A 16,460-nucleotide genomic window follows, 5' to 3' on the forward strand; every position below is an offset into this window, starting at 1 on the left:
AAATAATTTTTTGCTCCAGGAGAGAGATTCAATTTTATCTTTCAGAGTGATTCAGGTTGATTGCTTCTTTGAATTTATCGGTGTTTTTGCTCGTATCACTTTGATTTCTTAAATTTGCGCGTTGTGCCAGGGACACCCGTTATAAGAACGTAAAGTTTCTCTAGAAATTGTGAGGAAGAGGGGCGTAGCTCGATTCCCTTGTGGTATACGACCGAGCAGAACGGAGGTACTGCATTACGATATTCAATATCCGACGTCGTAATGGCGGTCAAAGTTCCGTTTCGTAGACCGTGGTACGGAAAATTTGCATGTATATCACGATTTAGGGGCTGAAAGACGTCTCGGTGAATAGTTACCAAATTGAAGAATATAGAGTGAATGAAAGAGATTGATTATATTATATTTTTGTAATGTTTCATATGGTTATAAAGCTACACACGTTTTATATGAAGTACAGAAATTTGGAACAATACATAATATACTTAAAAGTATTTAACTGAAGAAAGACTTTGAGGATATGTACAATATTTCATGTTTGTTAAATTATCTATTTATACTTCACTCTAAATATAATTATTCTTTTACGATTACATTATTAAAATTGATTATATTTTTGCGACGAGATTTTTGCATCGACCTAGACCTGTCATTAATTTTTGTCCACTCGAACAGCATATATGGAAATCGTGCGTGTGCTCTGCGATCCTCTCTTTTTTATCGCGGGTTAAGGTCGATTTCGTCTCTCAGCGACTTGCCTTTTGCGATCTCGAGCGCAAAAACTTCGGGAACTAGCCGACCATGCCGAAATAGAGACTCGTTGCCATGGTGCCGACCCAAGATGCTCTTGTGGATTCCATTCTTTACATGTCATTCGGGCGCAAGGCAAAGGGATCAAGCGGCCGGAAATGAGACGGTTCCTCGACCGAGCGCGAAAAAGACTCCTGATCCAAGTTGGACGGAAGGGGGTACGTGAAGAGCGTATTCCGCGCGCCTTAATGTCGTCGGGATGGGTTTCTTTTCTGACGAAGCAGGGCGATTCTAATGCACAAAAGGCCCAGCACGAACCATTTCTTGTTATAATCGACTCGAGAAGTCCACAAATATCCGGAATAATCTACAATCGCGTCATTTTTTCACGAACATTAATTAAAACTATCTTTTAAATCGTTATAATTATAGAGAAAAATAAAACTTTTCTTTAAAAATATATTTAAATAAAGTATACGTTATTATAGAGTGAATAATATTGTTATTTATTATCATTGTTTAATATACAACACCATGAATTAATGAGTAAATATATAAAATTTGCAAAGAGAGTACAATTATACACGCAAATTACAAGATTTTTAATTGACAATTGATTATAATGACGGATGATGGCGCATCTCGATAATTCGTTAAGTTTTTTTTTTTATTCGGGGAATAGAACAGCAGTTTTCTGGCACTACAAATGGAACAGTAATAGAACAGCAGTTTCATCGAAACGAGTTGAAAGCCCTTCGTGTGAGGGTGCCACGTAAACGGGGGCCTAGGGAAGCGCTTGAAACTTTCGCCGAGTTTCGTCTTCTATCTCGCAGAAATTGAACTCTAGAGTGTGGAGCATTCTGAAATCATTTTCGACCATCTACGTTCTGCTGAACGGCTCTCGCTGCGTGAAAATAACACGCATACTCTATTTTGTAATATTCAACAACCTCGAGAAAAAGTTATGAAGTTATCTCTTCTGCTAGAACGAGATTTTCTTCAGCTGTGCAGAATTGCTCAATCGTTTGGCACGTTTTCCCTTCTTTGAGGGAAGGAAGAAAACAAAATGTCGTTATAATCGAAAAGCTTCTGGCGATTTCTGGCAAAGAAGTATATTGAGAATATTTCGAAATAAAAATGAATATGGAAACGTATAGAAAAAATTGTTCTATCTAAGATAAAATAGAGTATAATATGTCGTAAATATGTTCAAATGCAATCAATAAATTTTGATATATGAATATCGATCAAGATTAGTCTTTAACACAAATTAAAATGTCAATTAACCATTAAATTTTATTACATGAACAAATTACGAAATATTATTTGAATGAATAAAGTATTATTTTGACTAAATTAAATTATTTTATTTAATTTAATTAAATACAATATTTATGTTTAATTAAATTAGTATATTAATTTTCCATTAAAATAATTTCCATTTCAATAATACCCGCTAATCTCTCTTGTTTAATTCTCTATGTGTTACAGTTTTTAAATTCAATTTCGCAACTATTTGTTTAAAACAATTTATGCAAAAAATATTATTGCATTATACTAAAGTTAATATAGTACAAAATTAAATTTTACTATTAATTATTACTAATATTTAGAAATTGTATTATTTCTATCTCTTACGTATAATAAAATTCGCGGGAGATTAATTTCTGTTTAGCAATTTATCTCTCGCTTAAAAATCGAATCGTACATCAATCAAGCAGTTATCTGTTCCGACATTGATCTAAGCGGGAAATGAAAATCTCCAACGATAAAGTATTCGTAATCGTTATACTACGCGAGGATCACGTTATCAGTTCCTCGATTCTCTCGCGGGCTCGAATTTTCCCGAGTTTCTCTATTCGATTTTCGTAATGACGTTTCTTCTTCAATTGATGGCAGGGTAATCGTCCGATACGCCTATATTTCGCGCGAAATTATTTGCCGTTATCGTACGTTAGATAGAGAAAGAAAAAGAGAGAGAGAAAAATGGGCTCGCCTTTATCCCTCCCTGTATTCCATCGAGCCCTCCGAATGCTTGGACGGAAACAAAGCATTTCTCTCGGTGTTACATCGTGCGCGAGACGCGCAATCGGCAGGATGAATTTCAGGCTCCGCATTTATCAACACTCGAGGCGTAGCGTTTCGCATTCCAGTTTGAGGCCGCGTAGGTGAGACATAAATCCATTTTTCTTCGAGAGCTTCGAAGTGCGCGGGCATACCCTGTTAAACGATGCATTCGTCGATATGCGAGACACTGATCGTAACACGAGACAGACGAAATCTACCCTGAAATCGTTCCCTCGTGAGCGATGCCTACTATCTCTCTCTCTCTCTTCCTCCGTACCCGTTTCGCACTTTCTTCTCCATTTCCCATCCAATTTAAATAGAAAGTTGTCGCGACGCGAACATTCTTCCCGCCGCTTCTAAAGTTTCCATGACGGAAACCGTACACTGGTGCGATGGTGTGCCGCTAGCTAAAGGCGAGTATCTCCTATCATTGCGTGTTCTGATAGGCGCGAATCCCGGCTGGATCGATAATCGAGTGTATTCCTTCATCGTAGCGTGAAATTTATTATGCTCAAAAAAGTCTACTTGTCTTACTTTTAAAATTATTTGACGCTTAAAATTGATATACCGTTGTTTTGTATATAAAATTCCCATTATAAATTCGCTTTAGACGATCGCGATAAAATTCACGACAGAATTTTATCTCTAAATTTTATATATCGTGTAATGTAGAAAATTTGCAGCGAAGTAAATATGCAATTACATATTGCGATATATATTAAAGTACGTGGCACATAAAATTATAAATAGAACTCTGGCTCGAGAATTTCATCGCAAATTATAAATTACCTAAAAGCTTTATATCAATTTTATTTTCAAATGCGATAACGATCTATATTGAACAAATCATTTTTTCGATTGTGTCCTAAATAATTATTTTAAAACTTCATTATATATATTTTTCCGATTTTCTAATCTATTCCAACAAGATAAATGCGGACAGACAGTTAAATTGAAATTGAATGGACGATATTAATTCTGACGATAACGTCTAAACCGTGTCTTCGTTATCGGATCTTGGTGCAGATAGTTAGATATGTCGAACGCTAATAGTTAAGGCAAACTACTTCCTTTAATTATTGGTTTCTATATGTTGGTTGGACCATGGAATCGGATCAGCACTCTCCGAAAATGCAATAATCACTTGTGCTATTTGAGTACCTGAGAGATGTAATCGAAAATAATGACAGATAATTTTGCGTATTAATAAGCACGATTTTATAATAAAAAAATGATTTTGTCTTAAAAAATATTCTTATATAAATTATTAATTTTTGATCAAATTATCGATTATTATTTATCGGAGAAGAAATTCATATCATGAAATTTATAAAATTAATTTCAAAGAAAATGAGGGAATTAAGCAAAGAAATAAAATAATTAGTTTTTTTATTTGTCTTCATATTATATTCTTTGAGTTAAAACTAAAAGCAGACAGAGACGCGGCGATAAATTCTCTGTTTTTGGGCTTAAAATACAACTTAACGTCAAATCAGCCAGGCTAGCTGTCGAGTACGACGAGCGTTTTATACGTTCTCAACCCACGATTCCATTATCCGATGAAAAATTACTTCGCCGTCACACACATCCGGAAATATTTTATTTTTGTTCATAATAAATTGAAATTTCATATCGAGGGAATATCGAATAGTGGAAGCTGGCATTAAGCACTATGCTGGAATTTAATGTCAAATTGTTACATCTCTGCACAGAGATACATTTCGATAACGTGAAATTCATTCAGTAGCAAATTCGTAAATTAAGAAGTCCAGGAAATTTAAAAAATACATAAGTCTATACACTCTTTTTCGCATTACCGCAAAAATATATATTTTCACAAGTATATTAAAATTTTCAAGTATTATACATCATTCAAAAATGAATATTTTTGTTTAACTTTTTTTCGCGAATTCGATTTCTTACTAAAATTTTATGTCTCGCGATAGTGTCTAGTTTTTATTAGCGAAAATATCATAGCATTTAAATGTATTTTTCATTCACGGTTTGAACGATGAAGTTTTTCCTAAAAGGAAATCGATTCAAAATTTTACCAAAAATAATATCACGTACTTTCCTCTAATTCCGAGATACATTGCATGCATATATATATATATAACAAAAATATTTTTATCTTTAATTAATAATTAATCGGAGTATCTTTTCTCCTAATTGTTAAAGATGCAAATAATCGAACGAAATAACTATCTTCGTTTTGGTTGTCCAAAATTGTTCCTTAAATGAACGAAAAAGTCGCATACTTCCATTTCTTCTCCATTTCTTATCTTGTAATGCCCGCATCTCAGTCGGTTGCGTTTGCACGATACATCGTGTCTACATTCTACATAGCAGGAATGCCGTTCCGTTATTTGCGACACGCTTCACACTTTCCTCGTAGGGAGGTCGGGGCGCCGAGTTGGTAGCAGGATACACGAGAACGTCGAGGTTACGTACGAAAATCTGAGGATATTAAATATTTGAGATTTAATACTTCCCCAGCAGCACTGCATACGTAAGGGAGATGGAAGAGAAAGAGAGACAGAGGAAGGAGGAAAAGCGTTTTTCTTTCGGATTCGCAAAAATACAGCCTGTTTCCCGACCGGCGTACATCGGATATCTCTTGAATCGCATTCGTATGTGACAAGATTCCTGGTAATATATGTCAATTGATACTATATTCATGATAATATCCGATACACCGGAAACCGGAACGCGTGTGTTGTCTATTACAGATATCGTACTACGATAAAAGAATCGTTTTCGATCAAATTTATCGCGCGGGGCATATTTACATTTATCGATGGACTTTTTGCATTTGTTTAAATTGATGATGTCTGAGCAAGAGTTACATTTCAATAGATACAGTATCTTATTTATTAAACATATATCCAAAAATATACTCATGATGTTATAAAAATTTTATACAAAAAGAAAACTATATATTTAATATTGTAATACACAATATATATATTATAATAATATTGTGATACACAATATATTTTCTATTTTCATTTTGCTTTTGACATAGTTTCTGTATTATCCCTTTGATGCAGTGACTTTTGCATAGAAAATGTATATTATATTTGATTGTATCTGCGGGATTAATTTCCTAAACCTCGTCATAAATAGATATTCGATATTTCGATATCGATTCGGACATTAGCATAGTGAATCTTATATGCGGTTTACTTCGATTTCATTTTTTACAAACAATTCAGTCGCAGATCTTCAAATATTTAAAATGTAAAAATTTGATCTGTCATATTAAATTTGTGACAGTCGTCTTTTAATACTAATCTTTAATCTATTTGATTTGTACACTTTTAGAAGATATAAAGAAGGACTGAGTAAAATCGTAAAAAAATAACATTTTTATATAACACAATCCACAGTTATGGTAATAAAGCGTTACGAGAGAGAGTGTCGTTATAACGTTCTTTAACGCGTTCTTGTATTTCGTTTAACATTATGTAGTCATTTTCATAAAACGTTTTATCCTCGCATAGCGTACGCACTATCAACGTCCGTTACGTTGCAAATGGCTAGAATGTAACATTTTAGAAGATAATACTCGAGAAGTTACAAGTTACCTGCTATGAGACCGTTATCTTAAAGCGGAACAGTATGCATAACGGCTACTGTGTTGTTGCATATCTCCAATTCAGCAAAATCGATGTCCCTCAATTCCCATCTTGGGATCCCAGCAATATTATTCTCTCAATGATATCATGTGCATCATTTTGCATATAGTTAACTCGTGAAGTATAAGTAAATGTGTAATAAAGATAGTCGATATTTAGAGATTCCATTAAAAAAGAAATTTATTAATTGCCTGCCATTACATTATTAGATATTGTATATTAATATTTAATTATATATCAATATATATGTATTTAATACTATATTAGATATCATTTTGCATATAGTTAACTCGTGAAGTATAAGTAAATGTGTAATAAAGATAGTCGATATTTAGAGATTCCATTAAAAAAGAAATTTATTAATTGCCTGCCATTACATTATTAGATATTGTATATTAATATTTAATTATATATCAATATATATGTATTTAATACTATATTAGATATTAATAATTAAATAATATTTTTACTTGGTATAATTTTTATAATTAAATAATTTTTACATTTGGTATAGTTTTTATAATTAAATAATTTTTACACTTGATATAATTTTTATGATATATATCAAATGTATATTTGACAAACACATCAATAAACATGTCGAAAGACGTAAATAATCAAGATTAAAAATAAAAGGAATATTATTCATCAAATATTCAAAGGCATTATCTCAAATGCTGAGAGAATTTGAACTTTATATATATTAATGAGTTCGAAATTGTTCAAATTTCTATCCTATATGAGGTACAAATGATACTACGGAAAGTTATTACGCAGATTAAAGATTATGGTGACAGAGAAGCTACCGTAATGTCAATAATCTTAAAGATAAGAGTACTCGCACAAAGAGCAGACGTAGTATACACACTCCATTATGTTTGTTGTATAAACGTGCAATTTCGCCATCATTTCCGGCGCACCTGCGTACCACCGAGAACAACCGACGCGACGTGACAAGCTTCGCAAACTTACATCGTAAGATCCGAAGTTACTAAAAAAAAGTACATGGACGCTTTTTACGAACGGGGTGGACGGCTCGACGAACATTGAAGAAGCATCATTTTTCGAGTTTTCGCATTTTGCGACTCGAAAACGCGGTCGATATAATATCGCCCCGCGAAAGCAGAATATACGGCACGATGTTGGGTTTCAGCTCGAAATTTCTCGCCTGCGAAAACGTCATCGGTGTATGCGCCGGGTGAATTATTCACCGGCATGTCACCTGACAAAAGCACCCTCGGGAGGACCGCGCGGAATGCGACTTAAGGCTCGTGCCCGCGCCGAGCACGCGCCTGGAATAATATGCTTTCTCATTCGCGGGGCCAAACCGACAGGTTCCTTACGGGATCTTGGAGAATAGTCGGGTGCTCGAAAGGGACGTGGTCCATTTCTAGAAGAATAATTACCATGGTGCGCGACGCGAAGCGCGCCGATCCTGTAATAGCATTCATGACGGCGACGTGAATGCTATTATCGTATCGTTTTTTTAAGCTGTTACTTCGAGTTATTTTTTTCTTTAATCGATGTTTAGCTTGACACAAAAAAATATCAAGGTATTAATAGTTTTTTCGCTTTAAACCTCGAAGTAGAATTTTTTCCAAATTCTAAAAAAATGTTAGAAAAGACAAATAATTAAATTGTATTTTATATCTCTTAATGTCAAAAATCGCAGAGATGGCAAATGTATGTGATAATATTACTTTCCATAAATTTGCAATTTGCTCTATTTAGAAATAGATATAGATACTGAAAAAATAGTAATCTCAAATGAGCATTTATTTACGAGCATAATTTTTTTCTGTACCGAATGAGACCGCAGTAAATATGACAGTCAACTTTTATTTTTAAAAATTATAAGAGTTGTACATACTATATTGTATGTAAATAATGACAGATATTATCTGCATCTTCAACGTCGTAAATAGCGACTCTCATAAATTTATTGTGCGCGAAACTTAATCGAGTGAAATGTATCCAAACTACAGCAACAACCCGGCGCTTGTTAACCTTTGCTGCTGCAAAGATGCATCTAAAGCTCATGTTCCCGTTTAGATTCGGGCAAGCGCGTCAAACGGGACAAGAGCTGGACTTTATTACATGTCACCGACATGCTGCCGTAGTAAAGGATACTGCGAAGGTTTACTGCCAGAGCGTATTGTGTATACGGAATAAACAGTCCAATAATGCGCCTCTTGATGAACCGAGATTGTGTTGAATAAATGAAAAACGAACCTTTGGCAAGAAATATCTCTGGTGAATTCTTAAGAAAATTAACTTTTTAAAAGATTATTATATATCGAATATATATGTGTTCATTTCAGAAAAGATTTCACAAAACAATATATTGTTGAAAGATATTGTCAAGACTGTCGAAAGACACTTTTGAAGCATTTAAAAAAAAAATCGGATTTTTAATTTTCGAGATGGCTGGGAAAGAAAGGCAGAGATTAACCAAGACGCTCTCACGATGTTGTTTAAACATCCAACATTATTTTCAAAATTATGTCGAAACTGCGATTAAGTTGTACATTGTCGACAGAGTCTCGAAAACCTGTCGGTTGAAAAATTTCAACAAAAGTGGTCTCGTTTTTTGTTACGTCTCCCCGCGCGACTTTTACATATTCCCGATTTCTCAGGAAAAGAGCAAACTCATCTCTTCCGATCCGCGCTACCGCGTCAACGGGTTTTATTGCTCCTTTGTGGTGATGGTCGTATACGAGTCTCTGCCAACGCGTCATATTTCATCCGCCTATCAACTCGACGGTTGGACCCGATTTCTCGGCACGAAATCCCATCGCGGTGCAGAATAAAACGCGCCGTTCTCGGCGGGGACACCAAGTCCACGAAAATCCAGTTGTCACGTGCCGTTCGATCCGGATTTGATCCATGGCCATGCTGAGCCTTCTCGACTTCACGCGCGCCAGCATTTCGACCACGAGCTCTCTCTACCTCTTCTCCATTGGCAGCTATATCAAGGATCTGGAGACAGATAAAATTGCGAATATATCGATACAGTTTCTATTTTACGGAGCTCGCCAAATTTATTTTAGATACTAACTGAATAATATAGTTTATCTGATACAATCGATTTGATCGTAATAAATGGGTTATATCAATATTAATATTCATATTAATAAGATAAAACACATTTATGCGATTTGCGCTACAAAAATAATCGTACATATACAATGATTCATTTCAATCTTAACAGACAAATATTTTGAAAAATATGCGAGATACGAAAAAATGTTTCAGACAAAAGTTATATGGTTTTAAAGGAGACATAAGATGGTGTCATTAATTTGACCTTAAATAGTTACTTGAAGGTAACGTGAAGGTCACCCTCAATTTTTTAAATGGAACCACCTATTTTTTGTTACATATTCTTGTAGCTTATCTCGAGAGCTTTCCAAAACACTATAATTAAGTTAGTTTTCATTAAGTACTTTCCGAGTTACAACTGTGTTTTTTCTTTACACCAATTGATTCCTCTCATTATTTTGTACATAAAAGTATTAAGGTAAGATAATCGAAAAATGAATATTTTACAAGATATTTTACGGTTTATGTAAAATTAAGAAACGATTTCAAGCCTCGTAACTCGGAAAGTACTTAATGAAAACTAACTTAATTATAGTGTTTTGGAAAGCTCTCGAGATAAGCTACAAGAATATGTAACAAAAAATAGGCGGTTCCATTTAAAAAATTGAGGGTGACCTTCACGTGACCTTCAAGTAACTATTTAAGGTCAAATTAATGACACCATCTTATGTCTCCTTTAAAACCATATAACTTTTGTCTGAAACATTTTTTCGTATCTCGCATATTTTTCAAAATATTTGCCTGTTAAGATTAAAATGAATCACCCTGTATAGCACATTTTGATATTATCGAGCTTTGTCTAGAAATCAACTGTTAAATATATATATTTTATTCTCAACATCTAATTCTGCTGGATACCTAAAGATGTATGAAAAGACAGTCCGACTATTTTATATTAAATACTGATAACTTGAGAAAGTAATTGAAAGATACTCACGCAGTCTCATTTTTGTCGCGCAGCCACGTGCGCGATCATGTGCGTAGAGTGCTCGCATGACACACGCACGTGCGCGCATGTGTCAAACACGAGAGGCACACGCGTGCGAAGTACAATTACGTAATTCTGGCGAGTTATGCAGGGCGTGCGATCGATTCTAATCCCGTTTATCGCTCTCCTCGCATTTCCCTCGCGTATTTCCATTTTCTCACCTTCTGGACACGAGCGGAAAGAAGAGATAGCCGCCGGAATCGAGAAGCGCACGTAGACGAGAGACGAGAGAGCCGGGCGAGATCACGAAAAGTCTAGACTAGATTCGCAATATCGCGACGCCGTTTATCTCGAGTCGGAAAAACGGAGAATCTTTGGTTTCTCGAGAATGTTTCACTGGCAATTCTCACTGTTTCCTTCATAAAAATGCAACGACGGCACATTCTCGCAGAACGATGACATATCTAATTTTACATTTTATATTCTGCCTAACGTTACTTTATTTTCGCAGTTCTCGATTTCATGGGGAATGTTTTATATTCTGCGACGTGCAATGTGATTTTGTTGAATATTTTACACCGAATAGGGAACTGAGTTTGATTCCAGAAAGGTGTCCTTACGTTTCTGTAAGCGATTTTGATTCGATTACATTAATCGATATGATCTGCAAGTAATTATATATATATCGATCGCGTACGTTTCAGAGCGATAGGTTTCTAGTAAAAGACCATCAAAGGAATCGCATTAATCGCGATGGACTCGCATTTAATTAAATAAGTTGTCGGAATACTCGCTCGCACGTACAAATATATGTTCTAGTAAGGGGTCAGTATGGTTGGTCATCGTGTAGATTCACACGGCAATCACCTTGTACACGATCCTATTTTCAATTCCCTTCCGGAAATTCTGCCGCGCCCTTTCCATCACTTGCCAATTTTAAATATGATGTCTTGAATTAACCTTTCACAAAAAATAGATGAATAATATGCACTCGTATTTTAAAAATACTATAATAACGAGTTAAAATATGACAATAGACAAATTCCTGTAAATCGATTATTTATGTCAACATTTTACATATTTCATAAAATTTATTGTTTTCAATTTTATATCATTCGCAGAAATCTGTGTATTTGCGAACATTATTTATATCCAATCCTGGCTGAAATGGTGATATTATTTAAACAATGAGCACATTATTATAGCATTCAATACAAAATGTAGCGGCAAGCGGATTACGTAACAAACAATTTCTCTGGGTTTATGCGATTTATTAGCACTGCGAATGTAATAATGATAGTGATATTGTTTTAATAAAGCTCTTTCTCTAATGGAAGATAATTTAGGTATTCTCTCATTTTAATTTCCATCTTGCAATTAGTACATCATTATCACGGTCATAAATCTTTTTACCTAATGTTTACATATGCGTTTTGAATTTCACCATTTTACTCATAAGCGAGTGAATATATGAATGTATAAATATATACATACTAACTGTTTTTTATCGACCGTGCTTTCACGTACTGATAGATATTGTATACATGTATTTAAAGAACTCCATGATTTTTTTTATTTAAAAAGAAGTAACAGAGAGGCACAATAATATCTGAAAGATAAAAGTAATAATTAAATATTAAAAATATCCCTTTTATAATATTTATTTAAGAACTATTAGAGTGCATCACTTTGATACTTTGAATATTACTTAAACTTATTGAACGAAGGACGAGAAAATTCCAGGTATGATTTGATTCACATTTTACAAATATCAATATTACTTGAGCGCGAGAATACGTTGATGCCCGGGGCTTTTATAGCTGATCGAGAGGAAGAAGCGAATTGTGAACTAAATTATCGAACGGCGAGGTGGAAGTCGCTCTGGTTAAATATAAACCTTCGTCGAAGACCAATAATTTGAGTCGACTTCTTTGCGTTGGGCACGTGGATATTACGGCTGCGAAATCGAAGTGTGACGACGGTTGAAACCGCGTCGAAGCAGAGTTCACTGAACCAACAAATTATCTTCTTCACCAAGTCGCGGCGGAGAGCTTTTTGCGGACTGACGAGTCCTTTTCACGTCACTGCGCCCTCCGTATTCCTTTCCGTTTTTGTTCCTTTTTTTCGCACTTGATTCTTTCCGGCGCGCGCCGGTTATATAGATTAATTGTGTTGCATATTGACATATTATTCTATAACTGTGATCGATTAATTATGCAGCAAATGCAGCAGATGGTAAACGTTATACAAATATTGTGATGATGGATATATAAATATTGTGATAATAGATAATAATTTGGTACTAGTTAATAACGATTTAAATATTAATATTCTAATATTGCAATATTCCTATTAATAACATTCTTATACGTCGACTTTTTATTAAAATACTTTCTTGCTTTATCAAAATATTTTTATGGACATTTTTGCGAAAAAAGAAAAACTATGTATCGATTCTTTGAATAATTAAATTATTTATATTATATATTGATATTATTGTAGTTTAGCATATTTACATTTAACAAATTATAAATGTTAAAGCATATTTTTTTGTATTTGAATTTTAAGCGATAAATATTTCTATAAAATATATTTTTTATTACATTAATAAATTATTTTATTACATTAATATTTTACAGGTCGATTTTATATTTTTTAATACAATTATTATTATTTAATTGTTTAAACATGACTTAATTTTAATATATTAATATAAAATTGTGTTATATTTAATAACCATAAAATCAAACACACTGTATAAAAACTATGATCAACGATCTAGAAAGTATGTCATTGGCTACGCTTTAAATTATATTGCTCTGAATATTAGCAGAGTAAGAACTGTAGCGAAAATAATATTGCGATATGATTTATCGTGAAACCTAGCTATTGTGAATAATGGCGTCGTGAAATGAAATTTAAAAAATGATGGCCGGCTTTCCTCGGCTGTTATTAATATCTTGGAGTGAGAATAGAAAATGTTATCTGACAATTTCAAAGAAGGAGAAAATTAAGAGGAGAAAGAGAAAAAGCGAGACAGAGAGAGAGAAAGCAAAAAAACGAAGAGCAAAATTAATATATTAATATTTTAATAATTATTAATATATTTAATTAAAAAGATTTGCTCTGTTGAAATTATTTACGAAATCGAAATTATCCCTATCATATTTTCTTTAGTCCTCTTTCTGGCACACCAATGATAATAAATATTATATACAACGTGTTCTTCTCTCCGAGTCGTGAAATTGATTCGTTATTCTCGTCCCAAGGTATCGGCGTAAAAACGGGTAATTCAGCGAAATTCTGCGCGAACGTTTCCCCCTAACGTTTCTCTCTAACGTACGATTTCTCCTTTCTTTGTTCCAGGTAAGTGTCATCGATGCATCGTTCAATTGCATGTGTGATTCGCCGGCATGGATCGGCGGTTCGAGAAAAGAACTTATACATCGCCACGTGTAATTTCGCCGACCGTGTCTTTTGCACGAGCTCGGCCGGGGTCGATCGCCGCACTCGACTTGGTCGTAGTTCCTAACAGCTGTGCCGGCGTCCAAGTTCCGACGACGGGAAACTTTCCGTCACGGGTTTAGCTAATCGTCGCAATCGGGTATGTACTTGGCAACACGTACGGCACGCAGAAACGTATCGTTTCCTTTAATATTAAACGACATGACGCGACGCGCGCGGAAAGGTATTCACGCACATTAATAATACTGAATGCATTAGCACGCGAACGTATCAAATTTATACATTTCTGAATTAAATGGTGACTCGACACGAAGGAACTTGCTATATTCATACATATCTCGATGTACGCCCGCCTGCTTTTAACGTTAATGACGATCGATATAATTTAAATTAAGCGGAAACTTTCTTTATTCAAGCGGATAGAAAGTGGTGGGATTGAAAAAATGACAAGAAAAGTGAAATACGAATTCATCAATTTACATATAAAAATTCTGTAGTTTTCAAGAATCTACCTTCGTGAGTCTACTCTATTTTGTGTCGATATAAATTTTACATTTGATGACCGAGATCAAAAGATTTGTACGTAAATATGAGACTATGAAATTATTTCACTTAACAACATATTTGATCTGACAGAATTATTCTTGAGACTGAAGATGTGTCTTAGCTATTTGACATATAATGATGAAGCTTTTACAGAAGCATTCCGCAAGCTATCGATCGACTTCACAGAATCAGTTAGTTAAGATTAATTCCACAAAGCCTGAAGTCAAAGGCTGCTTAGTTACTTAACTTTATGTTTGTTGTTGGAAGTTCTCATAATGTATACGCGTGACTCGCTCCTGTTGTGCGTAATTAGATTCAAAACATTGTTATCTAGAGGTGATGCGGGAATGTTTCGTTAACATGAGCGAGAAATAGCGATCGAATTTTCTATTCGAATTCATGAATCCTAATAAAATTTGAGGGATAAAAGCTGGACACTTCTTAAATTTCAGATTTTTTTATATTTATCGATATTAAATTCTTTTCCGCGCGAAAATGGAATTAAAAATATTTTATCCTTCAAGAAGATTTTAAGTGTAACTGTTAGTGTAATTTTATTATGCTAAAATAGCAGCAGGATAAGATTTTGTGGATAAATTATCTATAAAGTCTTGATTAAAACTACTTTATAAGCCAGTTAGAATGGCGACGGTAGTCAGAGAAAGTTGTAGGTAATTGGCGTTAACTTCAAATTAGCCATAAGATCAGCCGCGGACGTGCCATCGCGGCGTCTCATTTGACCGCTTCCCCTTGGCTAATCCTGAGAAATCGTAACGATTAAACGTAATTAGAAACCGATAAATGGCTTGCTCGTGCAAGCAACCGGTGTCGGTATAGCGAGAGAAATTAGTTTAATCTCGCGATACCGCGAGGACGTCATTTCGCGAAAATTAACGTATCATGTTTAGGGAGAATGAAAAATAATTGGCTCAATTGGCGATCAAAGATATATTTTAAATGTTTTTATATAATATAGAAAATTTTAAATTTACACAAAAAAAAAGATAAAAATTAAAATTTTCACAAAGTTCTCGAAAACTTTAAAAGTTGTCAAACTTAAACATAGCAATGATTAGTAAGATATAATGTGCACATCATAATATAATATAAATATTCACAAAATTGAGAATATTAAATTTTCTCTAATTTTAGATTTTATAGATTGTAATATTAATATTTTCAGTATTGGTTTGTTTGACAATTTAATACAATTGTTAAAATTTATTCGAATAGAAAAATATATATATTATCATTCATTTAAATTAATAAATTGTAATTCACGTTTAAGCTTTTTCAATTTAAGTTGCACATAATTTTATAACCGCAATTTTTACAAAATTTTCCTTAATTAAATTTTAAACTTGTTAAAGGTTTATGTTCAAAATATAAAGTGCGCGATCAAATAACAACATGCAATATATGTATACATGATATATTATAATGTTACATATTATCATGCAATATTGTTTTATAATTTCAATAAATTTTCCTAATTATTTCTACGTTGATAATAATAAATACATGGCAGATTTTTAATATTATATAAATATTATATATAAAAGCTGGATCAATTCGATATATGACTATGTCATATAAAAATGATAAAAAAATAAGAGCCATTCTCTCATCGACCAATATATAATAGCAAGAGAGGAGTGATGTTAAACTAAAAATACGTATAAGATTTGAAATAGTTGGAGCAAATAAGCATCACCAGTGAAACTTTGCTACTTTCGAGTCAACCATGTTCCTAAAATTGCTGCCGTCAACCAATAAACTTTGCGAGAACGAAGAAAGTCGAGTCTCGTCTAAGAAATAAAAGGACGTCGATATGGCAGAACTTGGAGAGGGGAAGAAGGAAATAGGGGAGAGTGAGCAAACTTTGGTCTTCTTATCTCGTAGCTTTTCGATTTTCATATCTTGAAACGATGAGGTGCGATAGTATCATTCTAATGAACATTGAAGAT

The 16,460-nt window shown here is 33.8% G+C and overlaps 1 protein-coding gene and 1 long non-coding RNA gene across 5 annotated transcripts in view; both read left to right on the forward strand.

Moving 5' to 3' along the window:
* Nucleotides 1-16,460, forward strand: part of Fas3 (fasciclin 3) — a 290,217-nt gene that overhangs the window by 142,106 nt on the left and 131,651 nt on the right. The window lies entirely within an intron of this gene.
* Nucleotides 1-16,460, forward strand: part of LOC145973050 (uncharacterized) — a 144,069-nt gene that overhangs the window by 39,764 nt on the left and 87,845 nt on the right. Inside the window, exon 3 of the long non-coding RNA XR_014439350.1 lies at nt 13,849-14,086. This is a non-coding gene — a long non-coding RNA (uncharacterized LOC145973050). The remainder of the gene's footprint in view (nt 1-13,848; nt 14,087-16,460) is intronic.

Source organism: Camponotus vicinus, unplaced genomic scaffold, assembly GCF_025532165.1.
Source record: "Camponotus vicinus isolate PSW18456_S1 unplaced genomic scaffold, iyCamVici1.0 SCAF_6, whole genome shotgun sequence".
NCBI lineage: Eukaryota > Metazoa > Arthropoda > Insecta > Hymenoptera > Formicidae > Camponotus > Camponotus vicinus.